General features: G+C 40.0%; 1 long non-coding RNA gene across 3 annotated transcripts in view; it reads right to left on the reverse strand.

Annotated features, from left to right (window-relative positions):
* Nucleotides 1-3165: 3165 nt before the first annotated feature.
* LOC307191903 overlaps nucleotides 3166-20186 on the reverse strand; it is an 81997-nt gene continuing 64976 nt past the window's right edge. Inside the window, exons 3-7 of one of the 3 annotated variants that reach the window (XR_013829878.1) lie at nucleotides 17822-17895; nucleotides 16483-16850; nucleotides 15827-15953; nucleotides 9427-9483; nucleotides 3166-8460 (exon numbers count right to left, since the gene is read on the reverse strand). This is a non-coding gene — a long non-coding RNA (uncharacterized lncRNA). Of the gene's footprint in view, nucleotides 8461-9426; nucleotides 9484-11439; nucleotides 15954-16482; nucleotides 16851-17821; nucleotides 17896-18869; nucleotides 18921-20186 lie in introns of those variants that run through there. The other 2 variants (XR_013829880.1, XR_013829879.1) reach the window with 2 other exon arrangements.

The raw sequence follows: 20186 nt of genomic DNA on the forward strand, positions 1-20186 counted from the left end.
GCCACCTAGAGTAAGAGGTAATAGAAACAACAGACAGCAAAGTTAGATATGTAAAGATTCCAGATATTGGAATTAGAAGACAAAATATAAATATTAAACTTACCTATTTTAAAAATTAAGAGGACTCTGAAAATATAAGGGAAAATAAGAGAATATCTTTTAAAAAGACAAACCTGGTTTTAGAGAGAGAGAAAGAAGGAAGGAGGAAGGAAGAGAAGGAGAGAGGAAGGGAAAGAGGAAGAAAGAAAGGAAAGAAGGAAAGGACAGAAGGAAAGAAAGAAGAGGGTGGGAACTACATAGAACACTTAGAAATTAAAACTATTAAAATTGGAATAAAAATTTCAATGGACTCTCCTTTCCCATTCTATTTCCCTTTCTCTTGGTCCAGCTCAATAATTCAACCTTGATTTTTTTTCAATTAGCAAACTCTCCTTATCTAATAAAGAGTATCTACAAAAACAACTATCACTAAATATCATACTTAATGATAAAAACATTCCTTCTGCAATCAGGACAATGACTAGAATGCCCAATTTTTCTCAACTTTGTACTGGAGTTTCAAGCCAATACCAAAAGGGAATAAAAGGAAATAAACAATAGAAAGAACGGAAGGGAAGAAATTAAAATATCATTACTTTCAAGAGATATGAGTGTCATGAAAATCCAACAGTACCATAGATAATTTCTAGAATAAAAAGGCTTTCATAAATTTGCAGGGTAAAAATCTGTTACATTTTATACACCAATAATACAGAGTTGAAAAATATTTTTTAAACTAAAATAAAAATTTATGGAATACTCAGAAATAGACTTAATAAAAATATGCAAAATCATTATGGACAAAAATAAAGCTGTACTGAAAAACATTAAAGAAGACCTAAATAAATCAACAGGTACACCATGCTCATGAACTCAAAGACTAATATCATATAGATGACAGCTCTGTAATTGTTACGTAAATTCAGTACAGTGCCAATAAAAATCCCATCACGTGTGTGTGTGTACAAATTAACATGTTGAGTCTAAAATTTGTAGTGAGTTTCAAGGATCAAAAAATTGTCAAGACACTATTCAACTGAGGAAGAAAAAAAGTTTGGAGAAGCTGCCTTACTAGATATCAAGATTTTTAATAAAGTTATAGAAATTTAAATCAGGTGGTGTTTACACAGATTGACAATTAGAGAAATGAAACAGAATGAAATGCTGAGAAATAGACTCACCCATTTATCAGTTGATATATGACCAAGGTAGTTTTAAAAATTCATGGGAGACGAATGGAATTTTCAACACGGTACTGGGATAACTGAGTATCCGTAAGGGGAAAAAAATGATAATGTATCCTTACCTGATACCATAAACACTCAATTTCATTTGGATTAAATATCTATGTAACTGTTAAAAATATAATTAAAACACAATGTAGGAAAATATTTTCATGACCCCACAGCACAGAAAACTTTCTTAAATAAAATGTGCAACATGAAGGAAATGATTGATGGAATTGACTACCTAGAAATTAAGAACTTCTGTTTCTCAAAAGATACCATAAAAAGATTAAAAACAAACAAAAAGACACAAACAGAAGAAGATATTCCTGGAAGGATTTGTAGCTAGAATATATAAAGAATTCCTATGAAACAATAAGAATGCATAATCCAACAAAGTTTATTAAAAGTATCCCTCCAACAGATTTAACCTAACTATATACAAAAACTTCCTAAATCGCTACCTCAGTGAGCTCTAGCCATATCAATTTTAGTAAATTTAACATTGAAATAATCTTGTTTTTCCTAAAACCTGAATCATCCAATCTCAAAACTTGTAGTCACACTTAACATTTACCTTACTTTACTTTCCATATTCAATTATTTACCAAATACAGTCAGTTCTTTTTCTGCAAGTTTTCTCACATTTTTGTCCTTTCCACTGTCATATCACCGTCATGATTCAGAACCTCATTTTCTTGAACTTGTGGTAAACTCCTAACTGGTCTCCCTGCCTCAGTGTTCTCTTTTACACCTTTCCTGCTTGCTGCTCAGCAGATCTAGATTAACCCACCTAAGCCACACTTTATTTTTCAATGAAAACACATTTAATCATAACCATATAATAAAATGTTGTTGAATCTAATCTAAGAAAAGGGCTTTTTGATTATACAAGTCATGAAACCTGATATATGACAGTGTTAGCACCCCAGTTTGGTGGAGAATGTAGGGATTCTAATTGGTTAACCGTATAGAAAAGAATAAATTATATTCCTAAGGCACACCATATACATTAAGAAAATCGTGTATTGAAAACTAAAACATTTTTTATATAAACAGCTCATGCAGCTCAATATTAAAAAAAACAAACAACCCAATCCAAAAATGGGCAGAAGACCTAAATAGACATTTCTCCAAAGAAGACATACAGGTGACCAAGAAGCACATGAAAAGCTGCTCAACATCACTAATTATTAGAGAAATGCAAATCAAAACTACAATGAGGTATCACCTCACACCAGTCAGAATGGGCATCATCAGAAAATCTACAAACAACAAATGCTAGAGAGGGTGTGGACCAAAGGGAACCCTCTTGCACTGTTGGTGGGAATGTAAATTGATATAGCCACTATGGAGAACACTATGGAGGTTCCTTAAAAAACTAAAAATAGAAATACCATATGATCCAGCAATCCCACTACTGGGCATATACCCAGAGAAAACCATAATTCAAAAAGACACTTTCACCTCAAATGTTCATTGCAGCACTATTTACAATAGTCACGTCATGGAAGCAACCTAAATGCCCATCAACAGACGAATGGATAAAGATGATGTGGTACATATATACAATGGAATATTACTCGGCCATAAAAAGGAATGAAACTGGGTCATTTGTTGAGACGTGGATGGATCTAGAGACTGTCATACAGAGTGAAGTCAGTCAGAAAGAGAAAAACAAATATCGTGTATTAATGCATGTATGTGAAACCTAGAAAAATGGTACAGATGAACCAGTTTGCAGGGCAGAAGTTGAGACACAGATGTAAAGAACAAACGTATGGACACCAAGGCGGGGAAGCCAGGGGGGTGGGGGTGGGGGTGGGACGAATTGGGAGATTGGGATTGACATGTATACACTGATGTGTATAAAACTGATGACTAACAACGACCTGCTGTATAAAAAAAATAAATAAAATAAAATTCAGGAGTTCCCTGGTGGCTCAGTGGTTAAAAATCCGCCTGCCAATGCAGGGCACACGGGGTTGAGCCCTGATCCGGGAAGATCCCACATGCTGCGGAGCAACTAAGCCTATGCGCCACAGCTACGGAGCCTGCGCTCTAGAGCCCACGAGCCACAACTGCTGAGCCCGCATGCCACAACTACTGAAGCTCGCACACCTTAGAGCCCGTGCTCTGCAACAAGAAAAGCCACCACAATGAGAAACCCGCACACCACAAGGAAGAATAGCTCCTACTCGCCACAACTAGAGAAAGCCCGTGTGCAGCAATGAAGACCCAACGCAGCCAAAAATAAATATAAATTTATTTAGCCAAAAATAAATAAAAAATAAATTAAAAAATTAAATTAAAGTAAAAAAAAATTTTAATGGTTAAAATGCTAAAATGAGGGCTTCCCTGGTGGCGCAGTGGTTGAGAGTCCGCCTGCCGACGCAGGGGACACGGGCTCGTGCCCCGGTCCGGGAAGATCTCACATGCCGCGGAGCGGCTAGGGCCGTGAGCCATGGTCGCTGAGCCTGCGCGTCCGGAGCCTGTGCTCCGCAACGGGAGAGGCCACAGCAGTGAGAGGCCCGCGTACCGCAAAAAAAAAAAAAAAAAAAAAAAAGCTAAAATGAAAAATAAAACAGTTTTGAAGAAGATATGAGATTATCTCTACAACCTTAGGATAGAAAAGGTTTCTTAGGGGCTTCCCTGGTGGCGCAGTGGTTGAGAGTCCGCCTGCCGATGCAGGGGACACGGGTTCGTGCCCCGGTCCGGGAAGATTCCACATGCCGTGGAGTGGCTGGGCCCGTGAGCCATGGCCGTTGAGCCTGCGCGTCTGGAGCCTGTGCTCCGCAACGGGAGAGGCCACAGCAGTGAGAGGCCCGCGTACCGCAAAACAAAACAAAACAAAACAAAACAGGGGTAATCATGCCTGCCTCAGAGCATCCTCGTGAGAATTAAAACAGTAAACTTATCTAAAAAAAAAAAAGCACCTTACGGTTTTCAACATATAATAGTCATTCAAGAAATATCCGCTCCCTGCTACCATCACTGTGCTATCTAAACATCTGAATCATTTATAAATACAAATGGGGACGGTGAGGGGTGAGCAACATTGGACCTCAGAAGGCATGCAGGTGCTTAATTTGCTTTCATTCCATAATTACAAGGTCACCAGGTCGTTTGAAAATATATTTGTTGCCACAAAATGGAGGTCACGGTAATTCTAACTTATGTTTTCTTTGTCTATTAACGTCACTACATAATAATTATGCTAGTTCCTTTCCCCTCTTATTTTATATAGCAGCACTTGCCAATTGGATGATAATCACCGTGTCCTGTCATTTGTTTCCTGTTCTTTTATATAGTTTTCTCAGGACCCAAATCCCAAGTTCCAACTCCATCCTCCTTTGAGATGTCACTGACTGCTTCACATGCAGTATCATTTTTATGCTTATGAAAAAAAATCAACCTGTTATACACAAGTTCTTATGACTGGTTAGCTTTGCCCTCTTCAACCACTGAACATGGAAGGCAGTCTGCAATCCCTACCAGTGATCTGGGCATCTGAAATTTGAACCTGGAATACATGTTATCTAATACATGCACCATAATTTATACACTATTTCTGGGAGTTAAACGTGCCCCTATTTCTAAACAACTAACTCACAATGGAGCTTTGGATTCACCCTACTACTAAATCATTTATTTAACAGAATGAGTCAAAAAGACTTCTTGCCTTAATCCATTTTTTATATCCATGCATAGCAAATTTTGACTCTCTTTTTACTTTCATAGTACCTAATACAATGATATGCACCAAGCTGATCATCAATAAATAATGTTGACTGATAGATTCTTATTAAAGGACATGACAGAGACAATATGAAGGTCACATTTCCCTACTCTTTGCATCTAGGTCAGGCCATGTAACTACTTTTGGCCAGTGAAATGTGGGTGGCCATATACCTCACTTTCTGGCCTGACCCCTATAATATCCCACCTGGTCTTCAACCCTCTTTGCTAGTTAGCTGGCCAAATGGAGGGCACTGAAGGACTCTGGAGGCCCTACTGGAAAGTAGAACCACCAGATGAAACAGGCCTGGATCCCTGACTCAACATTGTAGGAGAGAACCCCTGGGAGAGCCATCTGACCTGCTTTGGTCTGTGACATGAGTAAGAAACAAAACTTTTTGTATTATGTCACTGAAACTTGGGAGTTGTTTGTTAGCAACTAATGTTAATTACCCTAACAGCATGAACCACCTTACTCCCTGACAGTGTACATGTCAAACTAAAACACCAAACAGAGCTGTAAAATATTCCTAAAAGAAATTCTGAGAATTCAGGTAAATACAGTCTTTAGATTGCGATTGTCCTAGTCAAGACCGTATCTGTGTGCTACAAGCATCATGTAGTTGCGGTCTTCCTAAATTTTAAATAGGAAAGATATACAAATGTAAAGTCAATAGATAATTTGGGAAATATTTGGCAGATATCAAACCAAACTATTTTATTCATAATAATCCCTAGTTTCTGGTAGTGCCAAAGCTCTTATAACTTTAGTCAAGCCTTTAAGACTCTGAGCATAGTTTCTTCCATAATGTAGAATGAATACCCCTTCTACCTTTAAGGCTGAGCTGGGAAATTTAATTGTTATGGTTAAGGATGCGTGCGTTGGGAGACAATTCCCCGTTTATTTTTGTGTTTCTTCACATTATGTAAGCAGAGGCTATCTTTTCTGGGATGCTTGTGTAGAGAGCAGTCTTGAAAGATAGAGATAGTATGTCCTTCTGGAGCCCAAGGTAGGTTTGTTTCGTGTCCAGATACCATTTTGGAAAGGTATAGAAGGAGGGGAAATAAGTTTTAAATCTAAGAATCTGAGTCAATCAGAAGAAAATATTTAAACCAGAAGATATTGTAAACTGGCAAATTTAAGGTTTATATCTCACCGCATTCTCCCCCACTTCTTCTATCAGAAGACATAGGAAACTTCAAGCCTTCGTTTTATTGGCACACTGTACAGCTGGCCCTTGAACACACAGGTCTGAGAGGCACAGGTCCACTTATACGTGGATTTTTTTCAACAGTGAATACTATAGTACTACATGATCCAAGGTTGGTTGAGTCTGCACATGCAGAACTCGTGGATATGGAAGGCAGACTGTAAGCAGATTTTTGAGCGGGTGAAGAGTCAGTGTCCCAACCCCTGTGCTGTTCAAGGGTCAACTGTATTAGTAAATTTGCAACCATTGGTAAAAATAGGTCTATAGCAATTCCATTTTTAAAAAATCCTAGTTTTCAAATACTAATGTTTGTCAAGGATAACATAGCTACAAAGGACTAGAACCTACATGGGTGGTTTGAAAGTCCTCTGATGCAAGAATATGAATTTTAAATTGACCAGACTATCAACTCCTTGAGAATGGCAACTGAGCTTTACTTATCTCTGAACCCTCGCAGTGACAGGCAAAGCACATAATGAACAAACACTTGAATATAACTTACTATCAGCCTATTACGGATCATTTTGCAACCTATAGCTCCACTCTGTGTCTTTAAGTCTTTGGATTTTCAAAACCTTTTTATAATGTGAAAATATCCTCAGGAGGGTCATTTCTTTAGCTCCTATTACAAAATATTTTATCAGGATTAACCAAAGATTGAGAGTAAGAGAAGAGAGCAGAGTTCTGGGAAAGGATAAATAAAACTGGAAGGAAAAAATTTGACAGGTCAGACAAATTACATCACCATTTTGCCTTGGGCCAGCCCTGAAAAAGGGCTTGCAAGAATAATAATTTGGGCTTCCCTGGTGGCGCAGTGGTTGAGAGTCCGCCTGCTGATGCAGGGGACAGGGGTTTGTGCCCCAGTCGGGGAAGATCCCACATGCCGCGGAGCGGCTGGGCCCGTGAGCCATGGCTGCTGAGCCTGCGCGTCCAGAGCCTGTGCTCCGCAACAGGAGAGGCCACAACAGTGAGAGGCCCGCGTACCGCAAAAAAAAAAAATAATAATTTTACTCCTGAAAGGTATTTCACACTACAACAGCGGAAGTAGTAGTAAACTAGTATGACTGAGAAATAGCAAAAGGAAAACAGTATCTCCCCAATGATTCTGTCCCATTTCAGACATTATGCACTCTTTTGAGTTAAAGTATTTGTGGTTGGTAGAATGATGTACCCACTGGAAAGATGTCCATGTCCTTATCCCTAGAACCTGTGAACATGTTGCCTTAGATGCCAAAAAAGACTTTGTGGCTGTGATTAGGTTAAGGATCTTGACCTGGGAGATTATCCTGGATTATCCAGGGTGGGCCCAATGTAATCATGAGGGACCTTAAATGTGGGAGACACAGGAGTGTCAGCATCAGAGTGATGCACTATGAGAAAGACCGGACAGGCCATTGCTGGCTTTGAAGATGGAAGGGGATGTAGGAGACGCCTAGACACTAGAAAATGCAAGACATCAGATGCTCCCCTAGGGCCTCTGGAAAAGAACACAGTCCTGTCAACACCTGGATTTTAGTCTAGTGAGAACTATTTCAGACTCCTGACCTCCAGAACTGTAAGATAATAGATTTGTGTCATTTTAAGCCACTAAATTTGAGGTAATTTGTTTCAGCAGCTATACTAGGAGACCAATCTAGTGTTCACTGAAGATTTTTTTCTTTTTTAATAAACTTAGGTATTTATTTATTTATTTATGGCTGTGTTGGGTCTTTGTTGCTGTGCGTGGGCTTTCTCTAGTTGCGGCGAGCAGGGGCTACTCTTGGTTGCAGTGCGCGGTCTTCTTATTGCGGTGGCTTCTCTTGTTGTGGAGCACAGGCTCTAGGCGTGCGGGCTTCAGTAGTTGTGGCACACAGGCTTCAGTAGTTGTAGCACGCAGGCTCAGTAGCTGTGGCTCACGGGCTCTAGAGCACAGTCTCAGTAGTTGTGGCACACGGGCTTAGTTGCTCCGCGGTATCTTCCCGGGCCAAGGATCGAACCGGTGTCCCCTGCACTGGCAGGCAGATTCTTAACCACTGTGCCACCAGGGAAGCTCCCGAAGATTTCTTGTAAAATGTTAAGGTAGGGGCTTCCCTGGTGGCGCAGTGGTTGAGAGTCCGCCTGCCGATGCAGGGCACGCGGGCTCGTGCCCCGGTCCAGGAGCATCCCGCATGCCGCGGAGCGGCTGGGCCCGTGAGCCATGGCCGCTGAGCCTGCGCGTCCGGAGCCTGTGCTCCGCAGCGGGAGAGGCCACAACAGAGGCCCGCGTACTGGAAAAAAAAAAAAAAAAAAAAAATGTTAAGGTAATCCTGGGGAAGAAAAGCAAGGCTGACATAAGAATCAAACTATGACTCAGCCAGTATATCCGTTTAATCCCTTGAGAAGAGGTGTGTGAAACAGGTCTTCAGACAGGCATTATCAGGAAGCACTCCATCATGGCATCTCTCCAGAAGACACATCTGACTAAGCAGCCACAGTGCATTTTCCCACGGCAGACAAGAGGCTAGACAAGGGCACCTCGTGACAGAGGCACTGAAATGGAGAAGGATCCTAGGGGCTTTTTATGTTCCCCTTTTCCTGAGATTTTTTAAGTGTGAATGGTGAAAAAGGATCACAGCAGTAAACATTCAGGCTGGTGCGATAATGAAAAAAATCAGTCATCTCAAAACAACTTTATCTCCAGGGTGACTTCAGTAATTTAGGAAATAATGGCCTGTCTAGATATGAATATGTTTTTCTTGACTTTTGGAAAATACATGCAAACTTACATTTCACAAGGTAAAAAGAGGTAGGTGACAGCTAATTATTTATTGACTAAATATTCTATAAATACTACATTTGAAGCTAAGCTACAAACAGCCAGAAAATAATGAAGCATCAATTTTTCTATTCATTGAGCATTTTTCAATTAAAATTAATGCTAAGAAAGAAACCAAATTAACAATGGTTGTCTTTAGGTGGTTGGTCTAGAGAGTTATATGTTTTTTCTTTCTACTTTTTTATATTTTTCCAATTTTACATAATGAATATGTATTAAATCTGACAAATTATCAGGCCTTAAAAAATTAGTGAGGAAAGGTTTGTTTGTTTTTTAATGTAGTGAATGTCAGTAGTTGAAAAAATAAAGTCACCTCTTAATCATCAGGAGGCAACTGTGCATCAGTGAACTGTAAAAGTTCCCTGTAGTAATTATAATCCTTAAAATATGCTGTGAAAAGGGAGACCAAGTAGCCTACCTTTCTTTAGGAGACAGTCATTCTGCTCTGTCTTCTGAGAACTTTGCCCCATCTTTCCTAATGACAGAGAAATCATAGATTATTTAAATCTACAAGTAATCTACCAACATGAAAACATAATATTATTGAATTTAGATTGACAAAAAGAAGGGTGATCATGAAGAACTTAAGCTTTATCTGCAATGTTTTCATTTTTGGAGCAGGGGTGGGCAAACTTTTTCCATAAAGGGCCAGAGAGTAAACATTTTAGGCTTTGCAGGTCATAAGGTTTCTGTTGCAACTGCTCAACTCTGCCTTTGGAGTTTGAAAGCAGCATAAACGTGCATGCAGCAGAGTTACTGTAATGGACTGCAATTTTTGTGTTTGCATGTTATGGGATTGTCTCTTGATTTTCTACCCATGGGTCAAATGTGAGAGAGAAAACAAGTATGCATGGATATAAATGTGTAAAATCAAAGTGGTCTTGTGCCTTGAAGTACACACCAAAACCATGCGATGAATTTTGGCCTAAATGAAGTTTAATAAAGAAGTCTCAGACCGGAAATCAATATACACGGGCTCTTGTTCTACATCTACTCCCAACAAACTTAAATTTGGGGGGGCCCTGAGTGTTTTCCTGTGTAAAGTGTGTCAAAGCATTCTGAATCCCTCATCCCTAGCCTCCAGAGAACAGCCATCACAGTCACACAGCTATTTTTATAGATGTTGGAGCTTCTCTCACTAATATATTTCTTAATGTCTTAGTGAAGGGAGTAATCGCTGGGCTTTCTCTAACATTACAGTGGAGGAAGCAGGGCAGTATAAGACTGCATATGATTAATCCACTCCAAAGTTCCCACCTCCCTAAAACTTTGAATTTCTTCCTTAACATTAGACTTGGAAATTCTGGCATCTCAACCTCAACGAATGTAGACAACCACTGAGTCCAAGTTTCATTCAATCAACCAAGCAAACTGTTACAGCCACTTCCAGTTGCTTGAACCAATGCATTAAATCCAGACTCCCTGTGAATTCATATCAATAAACTTAGCCTATCCCTGACTTCAGACTATACTACAAAGCTACAGTAATCAAGACAGTATGGTACTGGCACAAAAACAGAAAGATAGATCAATGGAACAGGATAGAAAGCCCAGAGATAAACCCACGCACATATGGTCAACTTATCTTTGATAAAGGAGGCAGGAATGTACAGTGGAGAAAGAACAGCCTCTTCAATAAGTGGTGCTGGGAAAACTGGACAGGTACATGTAAAAGTATGAAATTAGAACACTCCCTAACACCATACACAAAAAAAAACTCAAAATGGATTAGAGAGCTAAATGTAAGGCCAGAAACTATCAAACTCTTAGAGGAAAACATAGGCAGAACATTCTATGACATAAATCACAGCAAGATCCTTTTTGACCCACCTCCTAGAGAAATGGAAATAAAAACAAAAATAAACAAATGCGACCTAATGAAACTTCAAAGCTTTTGCACAGCAAAGGAAATCATAAACAAGACAAAAAGACAACCCTCAGAATGGGAGAAAATATTTGCAAATGAAGCAACTGACAAAGGATTAATCTCCAAAATTTATAAGCAGCTCATGCAGCTCAATAACAAAAAAACAAACAACCTAATCCAAAAATGGGCAGAAGACCTAAATAGACATTTCTCCAAAGAAGATATACAGATTGCCAACAAACACATGAAAGAATGCTCAACATCACTAATCATTAGAGAAATGCAAAGCAAAACTACAATGAGATATCATCTCACACCAGTCAGAATGGCCATCATCAAAAAATCTAGAAACAATAAATGCTGGAGAGGGTGGGGAGAAAAGGGAACACTCTTGCACTGCTCGTGGGAATGTAAATTGATACAGCCACTGTGGAGAACAGTACGGAGGTTCCTTAAAAAACTACAAATAGAACTACCATATGACCCAGCAATCCCACTACTGGGCATATACCCTGAGAAAACCATAATTCAAAAAGAGTCATGTACCAAAATGTTCATTGCACCTCTATTTACAATAGCCCGGAGATGGAAACAACCTAAGTGTCCATCATCGGATGAATGGATAAAGAAGATGTGGCACATATATACAATGGAATATTACTCAGCCATAAAAGAAAACGAAATTGAGCTATTTGTAATGAGGTGGATAGACCTAGAGTTTGTCATACAGAGTGCAGTAAGTCAGAAAGAGAAAGACAAATACCATATGCTAACACATATATATGGAATTTAAGAAAAAAAATGTCATGAAGAACCTAGGGGTAAGACAGGAATAAAGACATAGACCTACTAGAGAATGGACGTGAGGATATGGGGAGCGGGAAGGGTAAGCTGTGACAAAGCGAGAGAGAGGCATGGACATATATACACTACCAAACGTAAGGTAGATAGCTAGTGGGCAGCAGCCGCATAGCACAGGGAGATCAGCTCGGTGCTTTGTGACCGCCTGGAGGGGTGGGATAGAGGGGGTGGGAGGGAGGGAGATGCAAGAGGGAAGAGATATGCGAACATATGTATAACTGATTCACTTTGTTACAAAGCAGAAACTAACACACCATTGTAAAGCAATTATACTCCAATAAAGATGTAAAAAAAAAAAACCTACTTAAAGATAAAAAATAAAATAAAAAATAAATATACTTAGCCTAATCCAATGTTATAGTCCATCTATCTCAATCTAACAACCAGAAAATCCATTCCCACATAAATTCACCAAGTTTCTGCCAGTATATAATAGCAAATTTTGCAATTATTTTGAGCATAGCTATGTAAGCAGCTTTTGGCAGGAAAGTGCCCTTTACAGGAAAGAGCTCTCTGCAGGAGGCCCCTTGGTCTTGTCACTAACCTTAAACCAGGCGCCCCCATGCTCTACTCACCTCCGGCCCTAGCACACCTTTCAAATCTTTTTTTTTTTTTGTGGTACGCGGGCCTCTCACTGTTGTGGCCTCTCCCGTTGCGGAGCACAGGCTCCAGACGCGCAGGCTCAGCGGCCATGGCTCACGGGCCCAGCCGCTCTGCGGCACGTGGGATCTTCCCAGACCCGGGCACGAACCCGCGTCCCCTGCATCGGCAGATGGACTCTCAACCACTGCGCCACCAGGGAAGCCCCCTTTCAAACCTTTTGATCACACAATACTTTGCCTAACTTGTTGGTCTTTCCATAGATCAAAGAAGTAGAAATGAAGAATAAGTAATTAACAGATGACCAGGTCTCTTCCCTAGCTTCCCCTTCGGTAATCTCGTGAATAAACTGTGTGAACAAGATAGCATCTAAAGATCACAAGTAGTCGGCAAGCCTGCACGCAAGCCTGCACGCGGTGGGAGATGGTGATGACTCTGACCCCCTACCTCAATGATTAACTGAGGTTACTTCCGTCTTTCTCTTTAATAGCTTTCATGGCTGAACAGAATCTTCGGAGATGGCTTTTGGGGGACACTGAGTCCACCATCTCCTCGGATTGTCAGCATTCTGATTAAAAGCAACTTTCCTTTCTACCAACATTTGCCTCTCTCTTGGGTATTGATTTTCAAGCAGCAAGCAGCCAGACCTGAGTTCAGTAACAGCTACACTCTCCTTGTACTCATACCCTGTACTTGTTCTGACTTGAGGTCATCAGAGATGGTGCTGGTGGGTCTTGACAAGGCTAGGCCTCCTTTGTTACTGCAACCAACTTAGGTGAGGTTATTACAGGACCTTGGAATAAGGGAAAGCCAGTTTCCTCAGTTACAGCAGGAGGCAAGGGAGGCTCAGAAAAACTCAGGGGTTCCAGACTCTCTGCTCCATCTGAATTCATACAGGTACCCCACTCCAGGTCCCACTCCTTCCCAATCAATGTCTTAGCTTTCAAGTAACAGATTGGCACTTTATAAATCCAGCTTTTATTGTAATTCTGCAACCAATTAAATTATGGTCTGATCGTCAGCAAAGTCAGCTTCGTGGCTACAGAAAGTAAAAGGCTCTTCTAGGGTGGCTATAGAAACTCTCTGAATCTCCCAGCAGTGTCTAGTTGAGAGTTAAAAGGTCTGAATTTATCATTTTCTCTCAGTAAGCTCATCAGTTCAATCAAGGAGTTACCCTACCTTCTAGATTTCATAGTTTTCACTACAGCCAAAAAGATATGTATGACAGCCACTTGGTATCCAAGATGTTTGCTTCAGCAAACACTTCTTCATAGTCAACCACAAGAGATCATTTAATTAATCATGATACTAGTGCATGTCATGGACTATTAACAACTCATTTTCTATTGCCAAGGCATTAAGAAGTAATTCAAGGCCAAGAACATAATTGAACCAGCTCCAGAATTCCACCTTTTAGGATATGTTTCCTGGGACCATTTCTATTACTACATGTTGGGATCTAGTTAGGAAAACAGACACCAAAGTAAAATTTCAAGAGGGAATTCAATATTATATAAGGAATTGGTTACACAGGTGTTGGTGGGCTGAAAGGGCAAAAACACTGAAACACTGAGGTAACCCAGAGATAATAAGTATAGCTACCACCCCTTAGGCTAGGGAAATACAAAGGAGAGTTTAGATTATCAGAGCCTAGAATCTCAGAGGAGGGAGGCCTGGCTGCTCCAGGTATCTCTAAGCAGACAAAGGAGCAAAATACCCAAAGAAGCTGGAGCCTGGAATGAAATGCCCATGTAGGTGCCTTGTTAACGGGAATAGCAAGCCCACAGGATGATAATCCCTTCTCTCCTCCTCCTAACTTCCAATTTCTTTGAAAGGCCTGCTACTCAAGGAAGCTGGCAGGCAAAGGATTCTGGGAAATGTAGTTTGCAAAGCCCCAGCTACATCATCACAGGGCAGACTAGAAATAGGTTAAATGTGGAGTGAAATGACAATAGCTAAGTAACTGGTATACTGCCATCTCCCAAGGGTAGACTCATATTAATGAATTCAAAAGACTGAAGCATTAAAAACCAAATGCCCACTTAGTTATACAGTTTTTTAAATTGCCATATAACTAGAAATGCATGATGCCAATAGGATCAGCACATTCTCTCTCTTTAGAGGCAGACTTCCATGAGGGTAAACAAAAGAAGTTTTGACCCTCAGTTCCAATTCAACCTTTACATTCAGAGTTTTAGATATGTGTAAATACTAATACCCTCCATGAATGACTCTGCTGTCAAAATCCTGATTCATCTTCTCATTTTTAATTAGTCCATCCAGAATACCGCCTGAGCCTTTGCCCGTTAAAATCAGGGAAGTGAAATCCACTACTTCTTCAGTTCCTTAGGTTCCTTGTATTTAGCAGAAAAAAAAAATTAATTTCTCAAATTCTGTGGCATGACCAATCAGGATTCTTTGTGGCTAGATATGACAGAAACCTAACTCAAACTGGCTTACGCAAAAAGTAGAATTCATTAGTTCATGCAAATCTGTCTACATGTGTCTATCAGGTACACCGGTATTCAGTTATCCAGGTGAAGAATATAAAATGAAAAGCTCTTCCTCATTGTTCTGGCCTGTTGTTGACTTTAGGTGCCTGCTCTTGATGCTTGATAGTCTGCCAGTGACCATATAGAAAGGACCTACCACCTCCCATGCTCCAGTTACCTCCTCTTCCGCCTGTGCTCAAGCAAAATATAGTTGTCCCTTGAACAACACAGGGTTGAGGGGCACTGCATTATCCAAGTATGACTTATGTAACTCCATTATCCGCAGTGCCTACATATCCCCAGTTCCACATCCGAGGATTCAACCAACCTCAGAAGGAATAGTACTGTAGCATTTACTATTGAAAAAAAATCCACCTATAAGAGGACCTGCAAAGTTCAAACCCATATTGTTCAAGGGTCAACTGCATACAACCACTAGACCCTAAGGATAGTTTCAGCAGTTCTTTATTCAATGGTTCAAGTGAAAAGTGCCAACTGTAGAGGACAAGGGAGTGAAGGATACGGGATTGCTCACTGAGCCTCCAATGCAACTACCTCATTCCTTTGCACTACAGTCAGACCTCCATATCTGAGGGTTCCACATGCACAGATTCAACCAGCCATGGATAGAAAATATTTGGGAAAACACATTCCAGAAAGTTCGAAAAAGCAAAACTTGAATTTGCTGCATACCAGAAACTTCTTGTATAGCATTTACATTGTATTAGATATTGTAAGTGACCTAGAGATTATTTAAATTACATAGGAGGTTATGCATAGGTTACATGCAAATACAATGCCATTTTATATAAGGGACTTGAGCATCAGTGGATTTTTGGCATCCGTAGGGGTCCTGGAACCAATCTCCAGGGGGTACCAAGGGATGGCTGTACTTAGAGGGGGTAGGCCTCTTTGCTAGCTGGGGCATCTGGAGAAAGGAGGCCAAGCACAGGGCTCTGACATTCCGTGCTCTCTCCCTTCTCTCCAACAATACCTACAGTCCTCTTTTCACCCTACTGGTGTCACAAATTCTCTCCATATTCTGAAAAGCTGCTTCTCCTGTCTTCTTACTTCCTACACATCATGTTGAATACAGAAGTTTTCTCCACCAGTCTCTTGGCTCTGCTAGAGAAGGAGTGAACACAGGTCTCAGGTCTTTTGGCAGAAGGGGTAGAAAGAGGTGAAAACTCTAGCTCTGTCAGTAGAAGAGAAAGAACTGGGAGAGGATCTTCTAAAATCTAAAATCAAGGAATCGTAACAATAATTGCTAACATTTATATAATATTTACTATGGGCCAGGCACAGTTGGCTCACAGATACAAATATCAATTCATTTAATCCCCACAAAAATCTCATCGGAAATCCTGGGTCCTCTACTTATTAACCATGGGATAGGCAGGACACCCCTTACCTCACTGAACCTCTGCTGAAAATGTGGATAATAGAAGTAGCTACCCCATGGCTCATGGGGTACATAAAACTGTTGGCTGGCCCCTACCTAGAACAGAACATAAAACTGTTGGCTGGCCCCTACCTAGAACAGAGTAAGCACGGAACAAATCATTAACATAGTTTAAAAAAAAAAACTTATGAAACACATCTTACATGTGTAAGATGTAAGGCTAATTAATTTCCTTTATAAATTCCCACCTACCTGGCATGAATGAATCTTATAACTCCCCACAGATTCCCCACATTTCTCTTGGAGTTCTGCTTCTCCCAACCAGGGGGTGGGGGGAGGGTAGGAGGGAGAAGGGTTCTTCTTAGGGACACTGATTTTCTTTGCAATCCAGTCCAATGGTATCATGACTTCTCTCCAATCTTTACATTTTTTCCTAAGTTCTTCCCTTTTCCCCCAAAGACCTAAACTTTTGAAACTCAGAACTCAGGAAAAGATTCCTTTGTCTCTGCTATACACTGTTTCCCTCTGAAGGCAGGAAATAGTGCCCCTGAGTCCTCAAAGTATGGTCCTCAGACCAGCAGCACTGGCATCTCCTGGGAGCTTGGTAGACACATGCAGATCTAAAAAAAAAAAAAGAAACCAATCTATGAAATAAAGCAATATGCATTTGGGACTCTGAAAAAAAAATCTAACTATAGTCAAATCTAACTGTAACCAATTAAACTTAAATATTGAGATGAGGAGAGGTTGTTCTGCATTAATATCTGTGATGGTTAATTTTATGTATCACCTTGAAGAGTATTTTTGAATGTGATTCATATTTAAATTGGTGAACTTTGAGTAAAGCAGATTGTCCTCCGTAATGTGGACGGGCCTTATCCAATCAGTTGAAGACGTGAACAGAACAAAAACACTCGCCTCCCAAGGAAAAGGGAATCCTCCAGCAGACTGAGTTTGGACTTCATCTGCATCATTGGCTCTCCTGGGTCTTGGGTGCACCAGCCTACACTGCAGATTTTTGAACTTGCCAGCCTCCATAACCGCGTGAGCCAAATTCTTATAATAAATCTCTGTACACACATAATCAGAATATATATGCATCCTGTTGGTTCTGTTTCACTGGAGAACCCTGATTAATACAATGTCTAAGTTAGGAAATAGATTCCTCCTGGTAAAAACCACTCAGTAAAGACCACCATCTTAATGCCACTCCAATGTCTCCTCTTAAATGGCTGAGAGCACCCCAGTCTGCACTAAATGTCTACACAGATCTCATTTCTTCAGAGACTTTCTACTTTGAAAGCAAAGAGAACTGGAGACTGATTGGTTAATTGATTGATGCTTGCTGATTCTTAGTTTAATTCTGTTTATATGTGTAAACTCCTGCCATTCTACCTTGTTTAATGTTGATTAAACATTAGACTTACAATGTCGGTTATTCAAAGTCAAAATATTCTTCAGATTCCTTCATTGTGATTCTCACTGCAACTTAGATTTTTCCAGCTGTGCTCTAACCCGTTTCTCAATTGTTACAGAATATGTTATAATGCTTTGCACATAATAGGCAAAAAACATTTACTGGTTCACTTACTTCAATCCCATATAAGAAAAGCTCTCCATCTGTCTTCAGTCATTTGATATGAATACATTTCTGGTATAAAAATCCTGAGATGACAAAAAACAAAACAAACTGATTCTTATTCTCCTTCAGTGACTTTCAAATTAGATTATTTTAAGTTTTAAGGTCCAAAGGCACTCTTTGTTGGAGGAAAATTGACTTTAGGAAATATACTAATACCTCTAGAGTTAACACATAGAAAAGTCTGTCTCATTCATTCATTCACCGAATATGTGTTAAACTCACAGGTTTGGGCAGCACACCAGGCTAAATGGTAAAAAGATACCACCAAAGACTGACCCACAATCCCTTATCTACAATTTGGAAGTTCTCAAAACTGCAATTTTCTTCTGAAATTTTGTGCCAAAATTCATTTGGCTGCAAAACTAGATCTCAGCTAACACAAGGCTATTTATGGCCTTTACAGTTTCCACTCAACTTGAATGTTTAGGTATGTCATTGTCAAAATATTTATGTATTTGACTGCAAGGGAAAGATCCAGACCCACAAAGCCTATTTCATATTAATGATTTATGCACCATTTTACCTTTTCAAAAGGTGGGGGTGGGGGAATCTGGTTCTGAAACATTTCTGTCTCCAGGCATGTCAAATAGAGATGGCAAATCTGTTCTCAAGGAATTTATAGACCTGTGCACATTAGAATCACCCGACCAGCTGTTAAAGCGTGTCAGTGCTCAGTTGTCACTCAAGATCTTTTAAAACAGAAGCGCTGGGGAGGCATCAGTATTTTTTTAAACTCTCCAGGTGATTCTAATATGTATCCAGGTTCGAGAGCTACTGTAATTGATATATAGAATGATAGGATGCTGACTGGGTGACTTTGGGGGTGCCTGCCAGAGTTCAGAATCCCATCCTTTAAGGGGTATGCAGAAAAACTGCAGTATGTTGAGAAGAGAGTGACCAGGAGAGTGGGGAGGGTGGACATTATGACCTAAGAAATCATGATATCAGAAAATAACTCAAGTACTTGGAAACATTAGATGGAGAAGAAAAGACTTACATAAAGTATATATAACATCAGCCTATAGGATCTGATTTTGTCTGCAGGGCTCTGGAAGATAAATCAAATTCTAATTCAATAAATATTTATCAAACACTCAGTGCTAAGATCTATGCCAGAGACTTTCATATATGTCCTCATTTAATTACTTTAATTCTCAGTTAATGCTATTCTTACCACAATATGAAGTAGGTATCAGCCGTCTTTTACAAGTGAGGAAACTGAAGCCCAACAGAAGTAGAGCATTCTGCCCAAGATCACAAAACAATTAGCGAGTGGAGTCAAAATTCAAAACTAGTTTTTCCAGACCCTACATTTACTGTTCTTTCCATAACTCCCTCCAAGAGCAAAAGACACAAGAAGGCAGATTTGAGGGCTTTTAATAAGAAAAGATTTTCCTAATCATTAAGATGTAACTGGGAATGGCATGCTCAGTCATGTGATATAGTGAGTTCCCCATTATTGGAGGTAATCAAATAGAAATTTATTGACTATTTAGCAAGAATATTGTAGAAGGGTTTTGATGTCAGATAACACATTGGATGACAGATTTTGAGACTCTCCCAACTCTGAAACCCTTAAATCTATGACTTTAAAACACACAAGTAAAATGTTAAATAACAAAGCAAGCCAGCATACAACTAGGACCCAAACATATAAGCGATATAGGAGTTTCACAAACAGGCAAGGGGTTCTGTGAACAGTGTGCCCAGAAACAACTTCCTAGAGGTGCCTTAAAGAACGGTTTGGGGGACTTCCCTGGTGGTGCAGTGGTTAAGAATCCGCCTTCCAATGCAGGGGATGTGGGTTCGATCCCTGGTTGGGGAACTAAGAGTTCGCATGCCACAGCTAAGGAGCCCGAGAGCCGCAACTAAGGAGCCAGCCTTCCGCAACTAAGACCCTGCACAACCAAAAATAAAAAAATAAAAATTCACTTATTAAAAAAAAAAGAATGGTTTGGGTGTGGGCAGGGCGTTTCATGAGGAGAGAACTGCATACAAGGCAAGGAGATGTATTTGGGAGACAAGGATTATTTCAGCCCATCTTGAGTAGAAAGCTCATGTAGAGAGGTAAGATTGAGTACCAAGATTAGAAAAATAGAATTGGCTGGAGGGCGCTGAGGGGTTGTTTTTTTTTTTTCTCCTAACAATGGACAGTCTCTGGAATGTTTTTTTCCAAAGGATCATAAGAATAATACATATTTTTTAAAAAGACAAGAAATAGGAGATGGCTACAATCATACAGGGCCCAAAAGAGGTCAGTAGCAGGAAGATTAGAAAGAAAGTGACGGGAAGAATCATCAGAACCTTTACATGG

Source organism: Stenella coeruleoalba (assembly GCF_951394435.1).
Source record: "Stenella coeruleoalba genome assembly, chromosome: 9".
Taxonomy (NCBI): domain Eukaryota; kingdom Metazoa; phylum Chordata; class Mammalia; order Artiodactyla; family Delphinidae; genus Stenella; species Stenella coeruleoalba.